This window comes from Phascolarctos cinereus, unplaced genomic scaffold, assembly GCF_003287225.1.
Source record: "Phascolarctos cinereus isolate Bilbo 61053 unplaced genomic scaffold, phaCin_HiC Scaffold_4;HRSCAF=312, whole genome shotgun sequence".
Classification (NCBI taxonomy): Eukaryota; Metazoa; Chordata; class Mammalia; order Diprotodontia; family Phascolarctidae; genus Phascolarctos; species Phascolarctos cinereus.
In genome coordinates, this window is record NW_027555847.1 from 51,232,268 (window position 1) to 51,257,575 (window position 25,308).

At 40.9% G+C, this 25,308-nt stretch overlaps 1 protein-coding gene and 1 non-coding gene across 2 annotated transcripts in view; one reads left to right on the plus strand and one right to left on the minus strand.

Annotated features, from left to right (window-relative positions):
- SSUH2 (ssu-2 homolog) overlaps positions 1-25,308 on the minus strand; it is a 158,748-nt gene that overhangs the window by 60,504 nt on the left and 72,936 nt on the right. The window lies entirely within an intron of this gene.
- TRNAK-UUU (transfer RNA lysine (anticodon UUU)) lies at positions 19,335-19,407 on the plus strand. Its single transcript has one exon. It is a non-coding gene; the product is annotated as a tRNA-Lys (tRNA).

The window sequence follows — 25,308 nt, forward strand, 5'->3', positions numbered from 1 at the left end:
TTCTTTTTATCCTTTTTTTCTTCCTTTCTCCCCACCCTAGAGATGGCTACCATTAGACACAAGTGTGTGTGTGTGTGTGTGTGTGTGTGTGTAAGTGAGTGTGTGTGTGTGTGTGTGTGTGTGTGTGTAAAATCATTCTATACATGCTTCCATTTATCAGTTTTCTCTCTGGATGCAGAATGCAGATAGCATCTTCCTTCATAATGTCCTATGTAGTATAATAGTCAAAATGATTTATTTGCTCAAAGTGTTCTTAAAACAGTATTGCTATTACTGTATGCAATGTTCTGCTCATTTCATTCTGCATTACTTTGCACAAGTCTATCCATGTTTTCCTAAGATCATCGAGCTCATCATTTTTTATAGCATGATACTATTCCATCACAGTCACATGTCACAGCTTGTTCAGCCATTCTCCAGTTGAAAAAATATTGTAATAGTTCAGCTAATGCTAAAGTACCCTTTCTGTCCCCAATACCTCCCCAATCCAATCTCTTCTTCATATTGGTGCCAAAGTAATCTTCCTAATTCAGGTCCAGTCATAGAACTCCCCTGCTTAAAAAATTGCTAGTGGCTCCCCATTGCCTACTCAGTAAAGTTCAGACACTCAACTGTGGACCTACACAAGCTTGCTCTAACTTACTCTTCCAATCCTTGCTGCCTTATACTGAAACCACTCTCAGATACTCATTTTTCCCCAAAATAATCCTATCTTGCCTCATGACAATTCATCTGCATATTAATTTCCCATGCCTAGAATAGTCTCCTTCCTGACTTTTAGTGCCTGGCACTCTGTTTTGTACAAATTTGGACCTGAGTAAATACCTGCTGAATTAAAATGACTAGAAACTACAGCCTTCATTAAAGTACCCTTTCTATGCTACCTGGGTACTCAAAGGCTATCAATACAGAATACAACGTCTGACTGGCCTTCTCAAGCTAGAAAGAGCTCTCCTATGGCCCATCTGACTGTTCCTTCTTCATTTCTTTTGCTGTTCATCATCCATATAACACCCCCAAACTCTGGGTGTGCCCTACAGCTCTGCCTCTGTCTCTTTCTCTCTCGGTTTCTCTGTCTCAGTCTCTATCTTACTGTATCTCTATCTCTCTCTATCTCTGTCTCTCTCTCTGTTTGTCTTTGTCTCTGCCTCTCTATCTCTATCTCTCTTCCCTGTCTCTCTCTCTCTCTCTCTCTCTCTCTCTCTCTCTCTCTCTCTCTCTCTCTCTCTCTCTCTCTCTCTCTCTCCCCCCTCACTGTTTCAGGTTTGTGTCCTCAGAATTTACAGGACTTAGCACTTAACAGGCAAGCAATTAATGCTTATTGATTTAGTAGCTGATTATAAGCTGTCCACAGGTTGTGAGTGTGTATTGTCCAAAAATCAGCCTAGCTAAATTCAGAGATTTATCAATCAATCAATCAAACAAACAAGCAATTTTAAGTGCCTACTACATTTTAAGCCCTCTGATGGGCACTTGAGGTACAAAGATTAAATTGAAACAGTCCTTGCCTTCAAGAAGCTTACTTTTTATTGGACACAGAGGGTTGAATATTCCAGCCACAGCAACTTTCAAAGATCACCTCCAGCACTAGCCCTTACCACTGAAGATCATCTGCTCCAGAGACAAGGTCGCACAGTAGATAGAGTGCTAGGCATGGAGTCAAGAGAAGTCCAAGTTCAAATCCTGCCTCTGGCATTTGGTAGAGTTGTGACCATGAGCAAATCTCTTCTCCTCTCTCAGCATAAGCCTTCTCATCTATAAAATGGGGTTGTTGCATTAAATGAGATCATGTGGATAAAGCAGTTGGCAAACTCTAAAGGCCAATGTGACTATCAGAGCAGGATTGCAGGAAGGGGATACCAATGAAATAACAGTACTGAAATATAACAATGATAACTGTATTTTAAAATTGACAGAACACTTTTCATGCATAATTTCAGTTGATCTTTAGAAACCCGTCTGAGGTAGATACTTTAAAGATTGGAATCCTCCATTCTACAGATGAGAAACTTTATGCTTATAAATATTAAATGACTTGCTCAGACTCCCAGCTAGTGAATGAACTCAGATCTCTCTGTCTTCAAATCCTACATTCTAGCTACCAGGACATTACAATTACTATGACAAGTTACAAAAATTAATCATGCTGATACAAGAGTTACACCTCCCAAAAAGCTGGGTGGAGCATCCAGAATCTGTTTTAAAGAAGTCATGTGAGAAAAAAAATACACCTCTAGACAGTTAATTATGTTCAATCATTTTCAGTCGTATCTGACTCTTTGTGACCCTACTTGGGGTTTTCTTGGCAAAGATATTAGAATGTTTCCTTCTTCAGCTCATTTTACAGATAAGGAAACTGAGGCAAACAAGGTTAAGTGACTTGCCCAGGATCACACATCTAGTAAACATCTGAGACTGGATTTGAACTCAGGTCTTCTTGACCGCAGGCCCAGCATTCTATCCGTTACACCACCTAGCTGCCCCAGAAAGAACCTAGGGCTCATGAAAAAGAAAAAAAAAACATCACGGAGCCGTTGCAGTCAAGGTAGTAACGAAATAGGGTTGCTACATCTACCTCCACTTCATTTTTCTCTACCCCTAGACCAACTCAAAGCTACAGTTGGAAATCAGCGCAAATGACAGAGTATAAAGTTTGGTTATACTCCATTTATTATTCATCTTTTTGCAAAGGATATTATCATGTACTTATGGAACCCATTACAAGAGAGGCAGACTCTTAGAAATGCTATGAACTTTGAAGAGTTACCTCCAATCTCTGGGCCTCACTTTCCCCATCGCTAAAATGAAAGCCTGGGAACATTTCGTCCTTGCAGAACCTTCCAGCTCTTATGACCTAGAGTTCTGTGATTCTCTTTAACAACAAATGCAAGGCTTCACAATCAATTACACAAAATCAGAGTTCGTACCAAGGCAGCTGTATGAGCACCTACTCTGTTAAATATCTACTAAATTCAAATTGAAGTAGGTGACAATGTTTTGGAGACCATTGGGAATAAATATGCCCTCTTCCATTTTCAATTAGATTACAAACAATTAAGCAGTTATCTTATTGAATTTTTAAAAGATGTATTGCATTGCTCAGTGTTCCAAATGTCATGGCTGGAAAACATTCAGATAATTGAGATGGCTATAATGCCCCCAATTTTATTTTTCTTTTGAACTTGAATAATAATTAGAATAACCTAAATTTGCATAAATTAACTGGCAAAAAAATCAGTTTATTGGGGCTGCTAAAGGACTAGAATATGGTCCGAACATTTGAAGTACCACTCAAATAGAGGGAATTAAAATTATATTTTGGCTCTATTGTGTATTAGAAGTTCTCCTGACTGATTAAAGAAGGCAATATATCTACCTGGACAGCCTCCAAAGCCCAGTATTAGGGAGATTTTTTTCCTTTGGAAGTATCATTATGGAAAAAAAAATAGAATGAAGGATTAGAACAGTATCAACACCATTCTTCACATTTACATAAAATGCCTGGGCCAGATTGGGAGGGGGAATAGGGATGAAGAGTGAATTTGGCATTCCTGAAACCAAAATGCATCCTAAAAGACATGAAGTCATCAGCTTTCAACATTTGGAGGACAATTTCACTTTATCATGCTCATCAAGTATAAATTATGCAGCATTTTTATGATACAAAATTATACAGTAATTTTTCAAAATACAAGGAATGGTCGGCTTCCCTGGCTTGACCACTTATAAATTAGTCATTTTTTAAAACCACAGAACATTGTTATCCTATTAGAATTTGACAGATTGGTAGATGTGAGTTATAGCACCTAGAGTCAGGAAAGCTGAGATTGAATCACAGCTCTGGGACCATAGGAAAGCCTGTCCTCAATCTGGGACCATGGGAAAGTCATGGCCCTTCTCTGAGCCTTTCAGTCCTAAGTACAGAACCTGACACAGAGTAGGTGCTCAATAAAAACTAGTTGACTGACTGATTGAGCCTCCGTTTTTTTCATCTGTAAAAGAGACATAGGGGTATGGACTGTGATTTCACTGGTATAGATAATTTGATGAAAAGGGAACCCCATTTCTTAATGCAGGCCAGGAGAACCTCCTCATCGCCTAAAATTCCAAGTGATTAAATATCTTGCCCAGGGCCACACAGACATTCTGTGTCAGATGTTTGGACTTAAGCCCTGATCTTCCTGGCTCCAAAGCTGGCATTCTATCCATTGTATCATGGGAAAGGCCTTTATAAACCTTAATGCATTTGATAAATGAGAATATAGATGAATAATGGGGTTGGTCAAAGGAGTCCCTGATTAATTTAATGAATTTAATGATAGATAAATGATATGTAACATAAAGTGAATAAATGAAAGCTATAAATGTATAGAAAGTGATTAAATAGAAAAGAATTTGGGAGGGAGAGCACTAGCGGTTAGGGGAATTGATTTCTCTACTTCTCAGAAGAGGATCACTAATTAAAGACTAACGTTGGCCATCTGGGCCTTGCCAACGCTGATGTTGCTATAAGTTAATCAGATAGTGCAGATCTGAGGTGAATGGGAAATACGTGTTTATCAGTACACAATGAGTCTTTACCATCTGAGGGAGTCAAATAAGATTCCTGTTTTCAATATTTGTTTATGTACCCTTCTGAGTCCTCTGTGTTCCATACATTTTCTGTGATGGGTGAAATAAAAGCAGTCCAATGGCCACTGTTTATATTGTACATCGAGTACCTTTACAGAAGGGAAATTTTTTAACTGTTTGTAGGGAAACTTAGTCATAAATCATATCTAGGTTTCATTTTGGAGATAGCCACAGAGTTTTACTCTGGGACAGGACATGGCAAGCCAAAGAGAGAAACTGGCCCCTGATGAGTCAGGCCCCCAGGCCTGAGCAGAGGCAAGACTGGACTTGTGAACATGGAGCACTTAGGAAATCTGGGAGGCAGAGCTGGGCCACTAGCTACAATTGATAGGTCCAAAAGATAGTTTCTCTAAGTGATAAGGTTACCTACACACCATGATGACAGTTTCCTATCAATATATCAGAAAATAAGAAAGGCATATAGTTCCCACACTGGATGAGAACATTTTATCTAATTCACCCTTGAACATTAAAAAGTTAGTTTATGATTCAGAAACTCATGGAATTGTAGACCTTCCAAGTTAGAAAGAAGCTCAAAGGTAATCTATTTGAACTTAAGCTTATTCGCCAGTGACATAGCATCATTGTGGCTCTATAGAAAATTTCTACTTATATAGATTGCTGGAGAGTTTGTGGAAACACTCACTTTCCGATACTCAGATGGATCCATGATCTCAGCCATTTGGATATTCTCTTTAATGATACAGAAGGCAACTTATCTATGCCTTCCCATCCTGTGCAATTGTCATCCATGTTCTTCCAAAAGTTTGCTACAGAGAGTCCGTCCTAGAATTCCTCGATTTCTCCCGATATCTCCAGGATGTCATTGAAGGGCTTTGCCATGCCTCACTCTTGCCAAACAACACACCTATCTCTCTTCCTATCGTGCAATTCTTTGATGGAATCCTGTGCTCTTATTCTTCTCCGCTGTTCCTCATGGGTCATACATTGTCCATTGCTCACATTTGCCATGTGCCCTCCCATCACCCTCTGTGTGTGATCCTTAGTTCATCCCTAATTCTTCTAAGGCAATGACTTTCCAAGTCTAGCAGCCATGTGGCCACACTTGTAAAAATGTTAATATTGAAAAGATGGACCTTTGATGTTTGGGAAATTTTGGGGTTTGTCAAACTTCTTTGCCATTTTCCAAAAGCAATCTAGCCCATTTTCCTCTTGTTTTATACTTCTGGCCTCAACTCAATGTCCATCTATGAAGTCTACCACACATGCACATAAATTAGACAACTTCTATTAGGTGTCTGTTCAAAAATAATCTACTTGAGATCTGTAGGAGCTCCTACAAGTTGTCTGCAGGCATTTGCCCCAGGCTGATCAAATTGATTGAGTGGAAAGTACTTCAAAATGCCAAACATTTCATGCAAGTAACCATCAGTCTCTGAAGAAGGACTCTATTGTTTCAAGCTCTGAGCTAGAATTTTACTCTAGCTTCAGACATCTGAAGAGCTGAGCATTGAAACCAGGAGCATCCATTCCCTCCTCCTGCCTCCATGATCAGAGTGCAATTCAATAATAATGCCATTTGCACGGTGTGTTAAGCTTTACAATATACTTTCTTCACAACAGCTCCATGAGGTTAGCAATGCAAGCATCATGATGCCCATTTAACACATGAAGAAATTGAATCTCAGAGAGATTATGTGACTTGTTCATGAGCTCACAGTTTTTGGATATCAGAGTTGGGATTTGAGTCTCTGTCTCCTGATTACAAATTCTTTAGAAAGTTATTCCAAATTCTTTAGAAAGTTATGATACCACATCACTGTAAATTAAAATTCACATGGTGTAGAGGAAAGCACATTGACCTAAGAGTCAGGAGACCTGAGTTCTTATATTGGCCCTGCCAAGAATAGCCAAGTAAGTCACTTTGACCCCCTGGGCCTCAGTTTCCTCATTTGTAAAATGAGATATTTAGACACTAGCTTTCCAAGGTCCCTTCCAGTTCCAATTTTTTCTGAATCTACAAATGATTATACTCCCAAGTTAATCAGTTGTTACTGACGATTAATGATCTTTAAAAACATTATCAGCAGACATACACAAGACTAGAATGTTTGAAGATTATCTAATATCCTATGAGTACACCAAAGGATAGTGTAAACAAAATGACATTATGAGAAACGAAATGAGATTTAGAGTCTCTTATCATCATCCTTTGTAGATGTTAAGATGCAACAAAGCTTCTGGAATCCCTGAGCTATGAGTAAAGTAGGTTATACTGCATTTCTGGGTACTGTTAATATTAAACAGCATTAAAAGAGAAAAAAATTCCGTTGTGTTTTATCCAAAAGGCGCCAAGCTCTTTCATAAGAGAGACCAGAAGTGCTAAAGATGTCTCTGGGACCTATTATACACCATATATCATAAATGTAGCTCAAACAGACACATTTCTTCCACCTTTTATGAGTGGCTTTTTGGAGCCCAAAAGCTTTGCCTGCATGGCAGGGTTGGTGTTTAAGGGAGCACAAACAGGACACCACTAAAATAAGATCCTTTACTTATCAAGTTGTTGTTAATGACTTGGATAAAAGCTCAGGGAACACATCGGTCAAATATGCAAATAACACAAAGCTGGGAGGGCTCCTTAAACTACTGGGTGACAGACTTGAGATGCAAAAAGATCTTGACAAGCTAGAACATCAGGGTGAAATGAACAAGGTGAAATTTCTTGTGATAAATGTAAAGTTCAATATGGGATCAAAAATTCATTCACACAAGTTGAGGGAGGCATGGCCAAGCAGCTTTTCAACCAAAAAGTTCTAGGGGTTTTAAGAGGCTCGATATGAATCCACAGAGATATAATGCACAGAATGGGGAGAAGGTTGTCCAATGTATGCCACCCTAGCCATACTTCACTTGAATTACTGAGTTTAGTTACAGTTATTACTTTTTAGAAAAAAACAGAGAACATTCAGAAGAGAGTGACCAAGGTGTCAAGTTAAGGCTACAGGAAAATCATATGAAGGAACTGAGGATGTTGATCTTGAAGATGAAATTTAGGAGTGATCTTCAGGCATTTAAAGAGAAATTGTGTGGAAGAGAAAAATAACTTGTTCTGCTCCAACTCTAAGGGCAGACTGCCATAGGAGCAATGGGTAATAGAGGTGAAGGAAAAACTTCCTAACCCTTGGTATCGTTTAGTCGTTTTCAATTGTGTCCAACTCTTTGTGACCCCATTTGGGGTTTTCTTGGTAAAGATACTGGAGTGGTTTGCCATTTCCTTCTCCAGCTCATTTTATAAACGAGGAACTAAGGCAAACAAGGTTAAGTGACTCGCCCAGAATCACACAGCTAGTAAGTATCTGAGGCCAGATTTAAACTCAGGTCTTCCTGACTCCAGGCCCAGCACTCTATCCACATTGCACCACCTAGTTGCCCTGCCATTGGTACTTTCCAAAATTGAAATGGGTTGTATTGTGGGATAGTGAGCTCCCCTATCCTGCTTGTCTTTAAGAAAAAATCTCTGTAATCATTTCTCAGATATAGACTAGAGGGTATTCTTGTTAAAGGGGCATTCACTTAGAAGATCTTTGAGGTCCCTTCTATCTCTGAGATGCTATGATCACAAGACTTCCTCTACTGTCCTTCTGTTCCCTACATGCCCCACTTCTGAACTAATCACAATTAATGGAGGAAACAAAAAAACAAAAAAACTCCATAAGGCAGGTATCTCACATGTCTTCTTCTCTTCTCTCTTCCTACAGATACCTCCAGAATAACCCAAAGTAAATGCACTCCTGCCATGCCTACACAGCATCACATCTAGTTAAATGGACTGACTCAATTAGTCTTTAACAACATTTAAACATATGCTGAATATCAAGACTCAATTACACAAGTTCATATTTGTGTATTTTAAGGTTTACAGTATGTTTTTCTCAAAAAAAAACATCATCAGTATTATTATAATACCCATTTTACAGATGAGGAAATGGAGGTTCAGAGAGGCTAAGTCACTTTCCCCTGCCCACCTATCTAGTTAGTGCCCAAACTAGTATTGAAACCACTGTTGCCCAAGTCCAAGTCCAGGGCACTTTCTACCAAGGAGGATGGATGCCATAGTGGAAAGCACACCAACTCTGGAGTCAGAGAATCTACATTCAAAGCCACCTCTAATGCTTAATCAGAACAGCTACATAGTGCAGTAGATACAACACTGGACCTGGAGCCAGGAAAACCTTTGCTTTAATCTAGCCTTAGACACTATCTAGCTATGTAACCCTGAGCAAGCATCTCAACCTCTCAACAAGCTAATAAGTGTTGGTGGTAGGATTTGAACACAGGTCTCTCTTCCCTCCAAGTCCAGTACTTTTCCCAATCTATCATGCTCTCCCACCCTGAATTCTTTCTCATACCTCAGTAGCATACATAGTCATTGATTAACAGAGCCATAGATAGTTAGAGCTAGAAGGGACCTAAGAAATCACCTAATATAACCCTTTCATTTTACAAAGGGGAAACTGAGGCCAGGAGAATTGGCTTAGGTGGAAAGAGCTTTGCAGTCAGCAGCTTAATTTGAATACTGTCTCTGCCACCTGTGTGACCTTGGGTAAGTCACTGAACCTCCGTGGGCCTCAGTTTACTGATCTGTAAAATGAAGAAGTTGGACTAAATGATCTCAAGGTTCTCTTCCACCTCTAGGTTTATGCTGCCATGATTTACTCAAGCTGCAGAGCTAGGCCTCAAAGCACAATGCTCTGCACAGAATGGCACTGTTCATCCTTCTTTTTCCAAGACCATCAATGATGACATCACAGGTGATGTCTTGACTTGTGCGAGAATTGAATTTAAGTGAGTCAGAGCTACACAAAGTCATCAGCATCACTCTCACTTTCAGAATCATCAGGACAAAGGTCAAGATGACTGGTGATGACCCAAAAGGCAGTGGGTGACTTTGGCATCTTCAGTGTCTGACCAAGCTCTAAGTGCTCCACTATACATGCTTCAGTCGCCTTCGTGGCCATTGGAACAAATCATTCTCATCCACCCATCCTACTGTGGAAGTCTTCACATGCTTAGGGTAGACATCCCCCTCACTTGACAGTGGGCTGGAGGCTTTCTGAATACCCTTCACCTGGTTTAGCCCATTTGATGAGATGATTTTACTGGGGTGTTGCCACCAGGCATGCTACAGCTTCTTGGTGACAGTTGGGTGAAAGGTGGACACCAAAAGCAGATGATGAGCCCCTGAAAGGGGCTCAGCAAGCCCGCACCCCAGAGGGCTAGACCTCGCTGAACACCCTCTTTTGCACTCTACTCAAAATAGCTGCCTAATAAAGGTTAAACTGAGTCAAGCCAGGTCTCCTAACTCCTAGCTAGCCCTTTGACTGAATCCAGATTTCACAGAACAAATCCCCTTAGGATTCATCTGGATTCAAGCAAAGGGCCGCACTTGGGGACCTAGGGGGCCACATGTGGCCTCAATGCCGCAGTTTCTCTACCCCATTCTAGACTACTGTGTCCTCCTAGGCAGTATACTATACAACCTCCCATTCTGAGTGTGTTGGAGGGGCACAAAGCAATGTGCACTGCTTAACAATGTGCATGGCACACCATAAATGCCTAATAAATACTTATCGATCAAAGGATTGATTGATGTCTGTGAAGTTTGAGAGACAAGATCCTTACTCATTGGAGGTATAAGGGAAGTGTTATTTGACTTTGGCTTTAATTGATAGGGAGGAATTCAATGGGTGGAGGTGGAGAATAGGCATTTTGAGCCTAAAGAACAGCTTAAGCAAAGGTACCCTGGATAAGAGAGCATTGCACACGTCTCAGAGGGCAAAGAAAACTCAAGTTTGACTTAATAGAGGGCAAATAGCATGAAAAAAGTTTAGAAAGGAAGAAGTGTCCCAAATTGTGGTAGGCCTCAAATGCCAGGCAAAGAAGTGTGAACATTTACCGGGGAAGCAATAGGGCACCACAGAGAACCGACACGACAATCATCACTGTGGGACAGGATGATTCAGGAAAGCCTTCATGGAGGAGGCCAGTTCTAAGGATAGCCTTTGGGTGGGTAACTCGGTCAGTCCTTCCTAATCTGGTTCTCTCACACCATAGAGGGCATTCCTGCTTTGGAGAGAGTTCAATCTTAGCCAAAATCTGCCCTTTCAGCCACCTAAACCAGGAACCCTGGAAGCTTCTCCACCCAGCAAACTACGCAGGATTTATGCCCAATGGACCAATGACTCCTGCTCCAAAGAACCTGCTCCCTTGTGATAACATTGTTCCTGACTTATCACTGGGCAGTGTGAAGTCAGGCCTACAATACTCATAGGAAGAAGAGTGAATGATGCTGAATGGGATAATTCGCTGCAAATGCCACACTGGCCAAAGGGATACGGTTCCTGGAAATACTTTCCTCCTAAATACTCCCCTTAGAGAACCCATTGGTAGAAGCCATTCTGCCACTCAGGGGGCATTAGCGCATCATTCCAGTCATCTATCCTACAGTCACAGAACGTCAGCCTTAGGATGAACTTTAGAGAAAGCAGGCATTTTTCTACTATTCAAAGTTTGCCAGATACTTTATATACATTATTTCATTCAATCCTCACAACAACCCTAGGACACAGGTGCTAGTATTATCCCCATTTTACAGATGAGGAAATTGAGGTCAAGATTTAAGTGACTTGCCCAAGATCCCACAGCTAGAAAGTATCTCAGGGAGGGTTTGAATTCAGGTCCTCTTGACCTTCTTGTCCAACATGCCACCTAGATGCCTCATCTTGTCCAATCCCTCTTCCCTCATGCCTTATTTTGCAAAGAAGGAAACTCAGGCCCAGGAAGATAAAGGGACTTTTCCAAGGTTATCCAACAACCTAATTTCAGAGCTGAACTAGAACTCAGGTCCCTTGCTGCCTACCCCAATACACATTCTCCCACGCCGTGGGTCATCTCAGCTATGTGCTTCTCTGATGCTAATTCACTACAATGCAAATGCTGAAAGAGTCAAAAACTGATGCCCAACAGAACGGCTACTAGTTTATGTAGAGGACTGTTGTTGTTGTCATTGACCCAGACCTTCAATTTCATTAGAATAAGGGACTCTCTGATGTTTCCTATACCAATGAATACCAGCAGCTGCTCTGAAATGCATAGCCTTGGGAAGTTGCCTGGGGCCTGAGAGCTGAAGTGATTCACCCAGAGTCACACAGCCAGTATGGTTTTTTGGGGGTTTTTTTGTGTGTGGGGGTTTTTTTTGCTTTTAGGCAATTGGGGTTAAGTGACTTGCCCAGGGTCACACAGCTAGTAAGTGTCAAGTGTTTGGTCTGAGGCCGGATTTGAACTCAGGTCCTCCTGACTTCAGGGCTGGTGCTCTATCCACTGCGCCACCTAGCTGCCTCAACTGCGCCACCTAGCTGCCTCATCCGGTATGTATTTAGCAGAGCAGAATCTTCTTGACTATGAGGCCAGATCTCTAACCATTAGACCACCCCACCTCTTTCTTCTATTTAAGCCAAAGAAAATTAGGCGGTGTCATTTTATTTGTTTGTTTTGTTCCTCCTTTGAGAATATCTGGACCATTAAGAATCAATTGACCTCTTGGTCTTTTTAAGGATAGGATAGGGCTTGAAAAAACTGAAATAACATGTGAAGTGCTTTGCAAAGTTTAAAGCACTATACAAATGCTAGCTATGATTAGTATTTCTACTCAGTCACCTAATGAGACGAGCCCTGTGACATAGTTCACCAGCAGCCAAGCATACTGGGGCCTCCGGGTTGAAGACAAGGCTTTTGCTCTGGTCTTCTCAGGGCTTTACAACTTAAATGGAGTTTTCTGATTCCTGAGTGAGTACTCTGAAATCTGTGTCACTTACATGACACTACATGCAAGGCTGGCTAGAGAAGGTAGCACAGAGACTTTTATCCAATATCAGAGACACTGATCTAATCATCTTTGAAGGCTGCCTGGCATCCGTTCTGGCCAACTTCCTCCCTGCCCGCCCTTCTGGATAATTAGATCCAGATATCTCTATTATCAGTTTCTGACTTTTAAAAGGCCAGAGTCCATTTGATTACCTGACTTTTCAAGCACAAATTCAATTTGTTCAGCATGTTACAGCCTGCCTTCCACCTAAGTCTCCAGTTATTTACTAGATCTGGGACCTCATCAACGCAAGTATTCCTTCTGACAATGGGAATTACAGCCGGCGCATGCCTGCCCGTTCTGCCTAAAAGTGTGGCCCGTGGACCCGCCTACTGTGTCCCTGTTCTCTTGAAGTCTCAAGGACGTCAGCAGACTCTCCATTGGTTACTCCTCCCTCTTTCCGTGTGGTTGAGTCATCTTCTTTTCAGGTCAGTCTTTTCACTGGTGGCATCCTTAAAATCTTTCATTGTTGCTGCCGATGTTGTTTGGTCATTTCAGTTATCTCTGACCCTTTGTGACCCCATCCGGAGCTTTCTTGGCAAAGATACTGGAGTGGGTTGCCATTGCCTTCTCCAGTGGATTAAGGCAAACAGTTAAGGGACTTGTCCAAGGTCATACAGCTAGGAAATGTCTGAGTCTGGGTTTGAACTCATCTTCCTGACTCCAGACCCAGTGCTTTATCCACTGAGCCATCAGTGGGGCTCAAGCCTTTAATTTTATGTTTAATTTCTTGTTTGTAATGTGACATCCAATGTGCTTCTTGCCCCAGCCCTTTGGATGATAACCAGTTTCAATTCTTAAGAAACTCTGAGGTTTTGCAGCCATACAGTATCACTGGAAGAAAAATGACGCTAAAAAGCTGGCCCTTTGTCTCAAGAAGCTTGAGGTCATTCGAAGTATTTTGCAGTTTCTTAAAAGCAATCGGACTCACCCTTCTCCTCTTTAATTACATGACTAGTTAAGTATCCACCTATAGCAATTCAGCCTCAAACACTCATTAGCTATGTGACCCTGGACAAGTCACTTAACCTCTGTTTGCCTCTGTTTCCTTAACTGCAAAATGGAGATAATTACAAGCACTTATCTTTCAGGATTGTTGGGAGGATCAAATGGGCAATTGTGAAGTGCTTAGCACAATGCCCGGCACATAGTAGATGCTATATAAATGCTGATTCCCTATTCCCTTCCCCATTACATACACACAAAATGCAGACATATATACATATACATAGGTATAGGCATATACATAAACATATGTGATATACATACACACAAACATATATAAACAAGCATACATGTATTCACACATATACTTATGGACAAATTTTATAGCTTGTCTACCCAATGAGATGTCATAATTTATAAAAAAGGCGTTCTTCAACAATTTGGGTTTTACAAGACCTTAAATCTTATTTGAGAAGTTCTATAATATTCTGCGACTTGATTCAATTAATGCAATGTCATCTTCAAATAGCCACATGTGGAGAAACTCACTGACTATAGTGATCCCCTTGACTTGGACTCTATACTTTATCTCCTCCATGAGGGTAGCTAACACCTTTGCTGGGCAGATTGCCTGTTTCATTATACACAGGATAAAGTAAAAAAAAAACTAGATCAAACATTCCTGTGTGGAGAAAGATATTACCAACCATCGCTGCCTCCTAATTTTCCTCCCAATTCAGTTCCAGATTTTTTGATGTAGATATAGGAAAAATCTAAAACACACACACACACACACACACACACACACACACACACACACACACACACATACACACGTGAAAGGAAAAAAGAAAAGGGAAGATAGGAGAAGGTATTCACCACTTCTGGCTCAGAACAAAATGGAAGCAGACACTGAATTCCCTGTCTCAGGCACCTACAGAACTTGGAAGTCATGGTAGCCATCAGGTATGTCTCAGTTAAGTGCTGGTCACAGTGACTGAACCTCTCTATTTGCTCCCCAGTTATCCCCAGGCACTTCTATTTTCCCTCAGAGGTACAAAAAGGAAGAAGGAAAAGAGAGAAAGCAAGTTCAAACGATGACTCTCTTGCCTTCATCATGTGGCTCCTTGATGCATTGAAGCTCTGGGACAGCCTATCTCTTCTATCTGCCCTCTTACAGAAATGTTATGAATAAACTCATTTTCAATGGAAGGTCTTATTATTTCTCCTTTGCCTCCCTCCATGAATCATTTCCTGAGTCCTCAGAATCTGTGTAGTGATAAAAAGATGAGCAAAGACACCAGGAAACATTCAAGTCAACAACACCAACAAATAAGCTTAGAGGAACCTTGTCTTCTCTGCATCTCTCACTCAATTGTACAATGATAAATGTCAGAACCACTTGAAGAAGCTTGCCCGTTCCCTTCCAGTACCCTGATCAAGGATGCCTTTAATGCACAGGTAGAGTATCCTTACTTAGATAGAAAATTATGAATGCAATAGCAACTGATGTTTTCTTAATTATTTGGGGTGCAAGATAATAAATTAGCATGAGGTTCCCCCCTCCACATTTTTGTATCTTCCCCTTCTTTTAATTCCTTGAGAATAAATCCTTGACTATCTTCCAAATTGTTTCATCAGCAATACAGACTTCTGCAGTATACAACTGGTCTCGTCCAATCACTTTTCCTGTCTTTGTTTTCTTCACTGATAATCCCATTTCCTCCAGAATCTAGGACTGTGATGTTCAAGTAGAAATGTGTTACTTCCACTGCCTTGATGGTGAAAAGAATGTTATAAATATCTTCCAAGATTTTTTTTCATCTTTCTTTTGTTATGGGCCTCCAAGTTTCAATCATAAGGGTCCTTACATTGATTTTAATTAGGATCACAGATTTAGCACTAGAAGGGATCTTAGAGATTATTTAGTTTAGACAACTAGGTGGTAGAATGGATAGAGCACCAGGCCTGGAACCAGGAAGATGTGAGTTCAAATCTGGCCTCAGACAATTCCTAGTTACATGACTCTGGGCAAGTCACTTAACCCTGTTTGCCTCGGTTTCCTCATCTGTAAAATGAGCTGGAGAAGGAAATGGCGACCCACTCCAGTACCTTTGCCAAGAAAACCCTAAATTGGGTCATGAAGAGTCAGACATGACTGAAAGTAACTGAACAACAACCACAAAAGTTTAGACCCCTCATTTTGCTAATGAAGAAACTGAGGCTAAAAAGGGTAAGTGATTTTCTCAAGGTCATACAGCCAGTACGTGTTAGATGAGAGGCCTGTGGGTGGGAGAGATTCAAGCCCAGGTCTTCCTCACTCTAAATCCAGTGTTCGATTCACTACAAAACATTGCCACTCAGTTGGGTTTCTCAACAAGCTTTTATTAAACTTGTTTTGTCCTTCCAATGTTTCTCACTATTTTATGAGGTAAAACTGCCCATAATTTTCCACAGCTCTTCTCTGTAAGATTTTATAAATTAATTTACATTTTAAACTGATAATTACCTGTGGGTTCCATCACTCTCTGCCAAGTGTTTATGAGTAAGGCAGGTTTTAAACTCTTGGTCTCCTCATTAGGACAATTGATTTAGATCCATTGAACAAATTTATCATGATAGTGTCAATGTCCTTTCTTCTATTTACTATTTTTTTCATCAATGACTTATTTAAATGGGTCAGATAAGAAATCATCATTGCATGCCCTCCTAGGCACATATATCTTTCTTCTGGTTCTGTATTAAATTTACCATTGCTCTCACGTGTTGTTGTGATTACATATGGGCAGTTGACTCAGGAATGGCTTCTGCATCAGTAACAAATCATTTCTTGTTTGCTAAAATATACTCTATTTCAAGATTTGCAGTATCATTTGGTACTCACCATGGTGTAATTCAACAGAATGTTTCCTTTGGTTTCTTGAGATCTCACTTTCTTACTTCTCAAAATGCTTTTGCATCCTCAACAATGCTGTCAGCTAGGCAGGGCAGTAATTATTATCTCCATATTATGGATGAGGGAAATCGAATCTCAGAAAAGTTAAGTATCTCATTAAAAGTCACACCAAATTGGAGTCAGGCCCAGGACCAGAATCCAGGTCTGTCTCCTTTCCATAAATCATCATCAATACATGTTTATTAAGTGCCCATGTGCAGGCACCAGAGATTCTTTTCAGCTAGATAAATACTAATTTAGTACCTGATGAATGCAGAGCATTGTGTAAAGCGCTAGGAAAGGTATAAAGCTTTTCCTAAGACAGAATCACCATCCTCCTGACGTTAATCTGTCTGTAACTATAAGGATTCTTAACCTTTGTATTGCATAGGGTTCTCAACCTTTTGAGTTCCCTGGATCTCAATGGCAATCTGGTATGGAGCCCTTCTTACAATAATATTTCAAATGCAGAAAATACAGATCATAAGGGAAACTATATTGAAATAAAGTTATCAAAATATATTTTTCCTAAGTTCACCAACCTCAAGTTAAGAACCTCCAGCTAGGGGCAGCTAGGTGGTGCAGTGGCTAGAGCACTGGCCCTGGAGTCAGGAGGACCTGAGTTCAAATCTGACCTCAGTCACTTGACCCTTACTAGCTGTGTGACCTTGGGCAAGTCACTTAACCTCATTGCCTACAAAAAAAAAAGAACCTCTGGCTATACAAAGATATATAAAATGGATAACAGGGCTATGGTTTAAAGCTACAAGAAGACTTCAGATATCATTTTCCTTCTCAGGAAACTGAACATAGAAGACATCCTTTTGATGGCAGCTAGGTGGCGCAGTGGATAGAGAAGATTTGAGTTCAAATGTGACCTCAGATACTTACTGGCTGTGTGATGTGGGGCAAGACACTTAACCCTGTTTGTCTCAGTTTCTTCATTTGTAAAATGAGTTGGAGGAGGAAATGGCAAACCGCTCCACTATCTTTGCCAAGAAAACTCCAAATGGGGCCACAGTGAGTTGGATGTGACTGAAATAACTAGGGAAAAAACAAAAACCCAAAGACTTGGGAAATTAAGTGATTTGCTGGAAGTTACTCAGATGTTAAATGGCCTCAGTCAGTGGCCTTCCAGCGATGCTTCCCTGTCTAGCCATCAGGGTCGTACACGCAAACATCCAAGGGTACCTATGGCAGAACAAGCTTCCGCCTTCATAATTGGTGCACCCTTTGACCAAAATAACAATCTCAAATAAAATCCAAATGGACAACTCCAATAATGGCCTGAAATCAGCAGATGAAAGCTTTTGCTCATGCAGCTACTCTGAAAACCCATTTAGCCTTTAACAATAAATGAATGGTTAGGGCCAGGCAGCTGTGCGATTCACATGGGGTGGAAGTTTATATTCATCATAGACTCTTTGGGTGCTAGAGGGAACCTGAAGAACATCTAGTCAATGAATCCTAGGAACCCAGGATTCCCAGGTAGGAGAGATGTTCTCTAGTTGAGCCCCTTCATTTGACTGAAAAAGAAACTGAGTCCTGGAGAGTTAAATTAGCTTGCCCAGTGTAACATAGATAGCAATTGACAGAGTCAAGATTTGAATTCGTGTCTTCTAATCCCAAATCCAGCATTCTTCCCACTCGAACCTTGATGCTTGTATGATTCCGGAGGAACGTCAGGATTCTGCAAAGCCTCGGGCCTCTCACCAATGGTCAAGTCAGAGAATTATCAGGTCACTTATGATGTTAGAACTAGCCAATGGAAGACCATGCATCTACTCCAACACATTCAGAAAGTGAGGAGCACAGAAGTTATGGCAGATGCTCAAGGTATAACAGCAGCAGAGCCGGAATTAGAATTCGAGGCCCCTGACCATTTTCACTACTTTCCACAAATGAGAATTTCTTTCAGACAGATGATAACTGAGTAGAGTAAGAAGACAATGAAGCTAACCCAGGAGAGAGGAAGAAAAGGCCATCTGTGCTGTCCAGGGACACCACCTATTAATAGGCAACCATTCCTTCAGTGCTTTCTCTGTACCAGGAAAGGGTGGCTAGGTGACACAGTAGTGACACTGGGTCTGGAATCAGGAAGACCTGAGTTCAAATCTGGCCCCAGACATTTACCAGCTGTATGACCCTAGACAAGTCACTTAACCCTATCTGCCTCAGTTTCCTCATCTGTAAAATGAGCTAGAGAAGGAAATGGCAAACCACTCCAATATCTTTGCCAAGAAAACCCCAAAAATGGAGTCACAAAGAGGCAGACACAACTGAAATGACTAAATAACAACATATGCCAGGAACATTGCCTAGCACTAGAAATACAAAGACAAAAGCAAAGTAGTTCCTGCCCTCAACTATATTATATTCTACAACATCCAGAAAAAGTATTTTTCACTTATTTGGTTGTGTCTCATTCTGTGGAACATAGCATGTCAATACTATCCATGGGGTTTTCTTGGCAAAGATGCTGGAGCAGTTTGACATTTCCTTCTCCAGCTTGTTTTACAGATGAGGAAACTGAGGCAAATAGTGTTAAGTGACCTACCCAGGCTCACCCAACTAGCAAGTGTCTGAGTCCAGATTTGAACTCAGGTCTTCCTGACTCCAGGCTCAGCACTCTGTGCACAAAGGCACCCCTTAGTTGGCTCTTGTAGAAAAATAGGCACGTAGAAAATACATTGAGAGTGAATAGAAGGTCCTCCCACCTGAAGGGTCTTGAAGGAAGTCTTGAAGGAAGCAACTAAAGTTTAAGTGGTCTGTATAGCTGAGTAATTGGGAGGCAATAGTTGTAGGAAATACTTGCTTAAGACCACACAGTGAGTTCATGGCAGACCTGCAGCTAGAACCCAGGTCTACCTGACTTGTCTGACACCCAGCACCATTTCTACTATATCACATTTGCTTGGAAAGTGTCACTAGTGAGCCTGTATAGCTCAGTGAGTAGAGCATCAGACTTTTAATCTGAGGGTACAGGGTTCAAGTCCCTGTTTGGGTGAGTTCTTTATTGGGGGCAGCTAGGTGGCACAATGGATAGAGCACCAACCCTAAAGTCAGGAGGACCTGAGTTCAAGTCTGGCCTCAGACCAAACACTTGACACTTACTAGCTGTGTGACCCTGGGCAAGTCACTTAACCCCAATTGCCTAAAAAAAAAAGTGTCGCTAATAAAACAAGATATTTAGATGGTTGTGTACCTCTATTCACAACCAGCTTCATCATTACAATTGCTGTCAGTCCCCAAAATAAAGTGTTTTTAACCAGGATACACCAATCATGGAGAAATATCCAGCCTTGGTTACTTTTCTGAAAGCAAACAAGTATTTCATTTCACCCCTGAAAGAGTCAACATTTTTTTTAATTCACAGCATGAGAAATTCAGGCTTAAAGTCTGTTGGAGTGGATGGAAGAAAGCACATATGAGTTAGAATTGCATGGAAATTTAACAGTAATATTCTGAGGATGTTAGAGAATTTTTCAAAGCTTTTTTTTCCTGTCTCTGAAAACACCCTGAATTAAGGGAAATAGAATTTCAAAAGAATATTTATCTAATTATAAATTGATACACTAAACACAATATTCTATTTTGCTTTACTTTGATAATGTGCATAGAAATACTATATTTTTTTAAGACAAAGTTAGAAAGCAGAGTATATAAACAGAAAGCAGAACTTTTGTCCTGTAGTTGGAGAAAGTCAGATCTGTGGCAGCAAGTTCTCTCCCCCCTTCATAGCCTGTGATGGAGCAGAAAGTAAGTTGCCCTATTAATATTTCTTTCAGAACAAAACTTTCACTCTTCAAAAGTCTCCCACAAAAGGACAAGAGGATATTTCATTTTTGGACCACGCCCAGAAATTCAACCTGTTAGAATTCTCCCACCCTGCCTAGTGATCATAGGGTTTTAGTTTTGGTTTTGATTTTTGTTTTGAAACCTAAGAACTAATCCCTCCCTTTTTTTTTCAGACAGCAGACAGATAAGTTCTTCTCTGATTCCCAAGATAGTGAGACATTATTTCCTCTATCCATCTGGAAAGCAAATTGTCTTAGCGCACCAAAAAATGATTCAGCATCAGCAACTTTCTAAGAAGGGAAGAAGGGGACACGGTTTTCCTCAAGATCTAGAATTTAGAAACCAAGACAGAGGCTAGGGTCTTATGGGACTCACATGGCATGTTGGACTTGTCCATCAATAGCTTTCCTAAATACCAGATAAAGTAAATTCCATTGGGAAAAGTAGGATTTCAACTCACACCGTTCCGAATTGTGACTTTTCTCATGTCCTTCCCCATCGCTCTAGCATTCAGTTTCTCCAATCTTTAAGTCAATTAGTATTTATTAAACACTTACTCTGTGCCCAGCACTATGTTAAATAGAATTAAGTAGAATGAAAGGCAGAAACAGTCCCTGACCTCAAGAAGTTTATAATCTAATGGGGAAATAACATGCAAACACTAGGTAGGTATAAAATTTATTAAGAGTAAATGGAAGAGAGGCAGCTAGGTGGCACATTGGATAGAGCACCGGCCCTGAACTCAGGAGGAACTGAGTTCAAATCAGGCCTCAGACCCAACACTTGACACTTGCTAGCTGTGTGACCTTGGGCAAGTCACTTAACCCCAATTGCCTAAAAGCTAAAAAACGAAAGTAGCTGGAAGGACTCTTAAGAGAAATATTTAGCAGCTGAAGGGAGCAGGAAAGGTCTCCTGCAGAACGTGATGTTTGAGCTGACTCCTGAAAAAACTCAGGGAAACCAGGCAGTGGAGGTGAATCAGGAGAACATTCCAGACTCTGAGGGGATAGCTTGTGCAAGGTGTGGAGATGAGAGATGGAAAGTCCTATTGAAGGAACTACAAATAGACTAGTATTGCACTTAGCACAGTGCCTGGCACATAGTAGGCACTTCATGAATGATTGTTGATTGAATGTTGCCAGAACTTAAAGTGGAAGAGAGTAAATTAAGAGCCCACTGGAAAGGTAGAAAAGGGCCGGGTTGTGAAGAGCCTTAAATAAACCTTCCCCCACCCCCCAAAAAAAAAGAAGTCTCTATTTGATCCTGGGGGCAAGAGGGAGTCAATGGAGCTCACAGAGTAAAGGGTAACATGTTAAGACTTACTCTTTAGACAAATCACTTCGGCATCTGAATGGAGGGAGAATGAATTGGAATGGGGAGAGATTTGAGGCAGGAAGTCTCATTAAAAGGCTGTTGAAGTACTCCAAGCAAGAGATGCTGAACTCCTCTAGGGTTGTGGTTATATGAGTGGAAAGATGGAATATGAGGAAAGAAAGAGAGGAGGAATATAAGAGATGTTGTAAATGCAAAAACAAGATTTGAGAACATATTGGATACATGGAGTGAGAATGAGGGGTTAAAGACAGTGTCAAAATTGTGCATCTACATGACTGGGAGAATGGCAATGACTTCTTGTAAAGTATAGAAGAGGAAAGGATTGAAGGGAAAAGCTGATGAATGACTTTTATTTTGGAGATGTTGACTTCAAAATGCCTAGAGGATATGCAATTCAAGATGTCCAAAAGGTAGTTGTTAATGTGAGCTGGGAGTTCAGGAAAGAGGATGGGTAGGGTTGGATGTGTAGATCTGGGAATCATCTATCTAGAGATGATCATCGAAAATGATAATCTTGGGGCAGCTGGGTGGCGCAGTGGATAGAGCAGCGGCCCTGGATTCAGGAGGACCTGAGTTCAAATCAGGGCTCAGACATATAACACTAGCTGTGTGCCCCCTGAGCAAGTCACTTAACCCCTCTGCTTAGCCCCCCCCCAAAAAATTATAATCTTTGAAATGCCTCTCAGAGGTTCAGAGTTGAAAGAATATTATAGAACCTCTGGTCAAATCCCCTCATTTTACAGATGAGAAAACTGAGACCCAGGGAGCTTTAGACATTGCTCAAGATTGCATAACTAATAAGTAGCAGAGAGAGTATTTAAACCTAGTCTTCTCATTCCAAATCCAATACTTTCCCCTCTGTACTCTGATGCCTCAGGGATGAGTAATATCAGCTGTTTTCTACTTCATAAAGTTTACAGAAGGAATTTATAAGCCAGGAATTTAAAGAGAATCTACCCCTGACTACTCAGCTTTAGTTCAGAGAATAATTCACCATTCAGGCCAAGGCTCATAAGACCACAGACTTAGAACTGGGAGGTCCCTGAGAAATCATTTAGTCTACTTTCTTCTTCTCATTTTGTAGATGGAGGATGCTGAAGACCTGAGGTGTGAATTGACTCATCCAACATCATGCAGGTAGTAGGGAACAGACAGAAAATTCACACCCAACTCCTCTGACTCCAAATCCAGGGCACATTTCACTGTACCATGGCTCAATACTTGGACATTTTGGTAGAACTTGTAGATGTATAGACTCTCTTCAAAGATATAAATCAAAACCCATTCACAACTCTTCACTCGGTGTGACAATTATCCAAGGCCCCCCATAATTTCACCACAGAGTGTCTACCATACATGTTGGGGATCTTAATCATTCTCTTAACATTGAATGGCTATCAATGGGAAACTATAGAGTTCTTATTTCTCACTTTCAATATATAACTGGCCCATTTTTTTCTTGTTTATACATTTCTCTGATGATATCAATCCTGTACTGGCTAGACTCTCCTCCCTTCTTTGTCTTGAACCATTGGTGAATCATTTCAACTCTACACTATCTTCCACACCTTAACCTTTTATTCTATTAAAGATCTTATCCTGCCAACTTCCAGCCTTGGATTATTTCCACCATTCACAACCTTTGCTCTTATTCACATGCTGCTGAATAAAGCTGGAGAAAATCAGAATACCCTGCTGATCAGGCCCACTATAAATTTATGTTGCCACGCCCCAACCTTGGATTACTCCCACCATTCACAACCTTTGCTCCTATTCAAATGCTGCTGAATCAAGCTGGAGAAAATCAAAATAACATGCTAATTGGGTCCACTACAAATTTATGTTTTGAGATCTCAAGTGGGCCCTCACTATGGCAAGGCAATCCTGATACAACTCCCTAATCAACTGACTATCCCATCTACTACAATGGCTATTCTTAAACCTTTTCTTACCTTTTCAAGCCTCCCATGGCATTCCTTCTTCCTATTCTTTCCACTGAGGAGCTGGCCTCATATAACCAATGAAAAAAATTAAAGCCATTCATCAAGATCTTCCTCTTGTCCCCTTGTTTTCATCTCACATTACTCAGCTGTCTCCTCCCCAGTATCTCCTCCTTCACACCTACCTCACATAAAGAGGTGACCCTTCACCTTGACAAAATAATCTTGTAAATGCTCCCTTGATCCCACTCCATCCCATCTTCTATAGTAGATTGCTTTCTCTCTCTCTCTCTCTCTCTCTCTCTCTCTCTCTCTCTCTCTCTCTCAAGTTGACTGTATCACTAATCTTTAATCTCTGTCTAGTAGATGCTTTCCTGCTGCTTAAATATGCCCATGTCTCCCCATCTTTTAAAAAACTCTCATTTGATCCCACCATCCCTGCCAGCTATCATCTTATATCCCTCCTCTCATTTATGGCTAAACTCTTTGAGAAAGCCATATGATAACATTGATGCTTCACCTCCCACTCCTCCCTACTACTTTCTAAACTCTTTGCTATCTACCTTTCGACATCATCATTCAATGAAATTTGCTGTCTCCAAAGTCACCAATGATATCTTAATTATCAAATCTAATGGCCCTTTCTCAAGCCTCTCCTTTCTTGATCTCACCATAGACAGTGTTGATCACCCACTTCTCCATGAGGGTTTTTGTGACATTACTCTATCTTGATTGTTCTCCTGCATGTGTCTAACTTCTCCTTAGTGTCTTTGCTGTATCTTTATCTGGGAAATGTCAGCTAATTCTTTGGTATCCCCCAAGGCTCTGTCATGGGCCTTCTTCTGTTCTCCCTCTATATTTTTTCCTTTAGTGATTTTTATCAGCTCATATGGATTGAGTTATCATCTGTATGCACATAATTTGCAAATTTATTTATACGGTCACAACCTCCAGGCACCAATGAGCCATCAGACATTTCAAACTCATAGACATCTCAAACTCAACACCTCCAAATAGAACTCATTCTATTTTCTCCTAAGTCCTCTGCTCTTCTCAGCTTCTCTATTATTGATGAGGGCACACCATCCTCCGAGTCATCCAGGCTCACAATCTCAGTGTCATCTTGGCTCCTTACTTGTGCTCACCCCACATATCCAATCTGCTGTCCAGCCTTGTCATTTCCACCTTCACAAGATCTCTCATTATAGTCCCCTTCCTTCAACCCCCATAGTCACCACCCTAGGGCAGGCCCTCATTGTATCATGACTAAGCTATGTCAATAACCTGCTGGATTCAGAACCAGGAGAGATATGTCTCTTACCCTAATAATCAGGCATATGCTTTAGGAAAAAATTATCTTGAAAGCTAAATGGAGGATGAACTGGAATAGAGAGGGACTTGCAACAGGAAGACCAACCAGCACCAGTGAGGAGTCAGGGTGATGTTGAGACTGAGATAACGAGTTCTGTTTTGGAAGTGTTGACTTTGAGATGTCAATGGGACATAGAGCTTGGGATGTCTAAAGGACAGTTGGAACCTGAAGATTATGGCTCATTGATCACTTGGTAAAACTTTATGATCTTTCAAGTTCTCTATTCTTTTATCAGAAATTAAGACCCAGGTGAAGAATGAAAGTAAGAATCCAATGCTGTAAGTGAGAAGCCAATGAGAGCAAGAAGCCACTAATGGTGGGGCTGGGAACTGGTCCAACCATTCTGGTGCCATTCCAACTACTGGGAATCATGAAGGAAAAAGCAATCACTAAATTATTTATAGTCTTTTATTTTACCATCGCTCCACCCCACCAGGCAAGGAAGCTAAAGACAAAAAGAAAA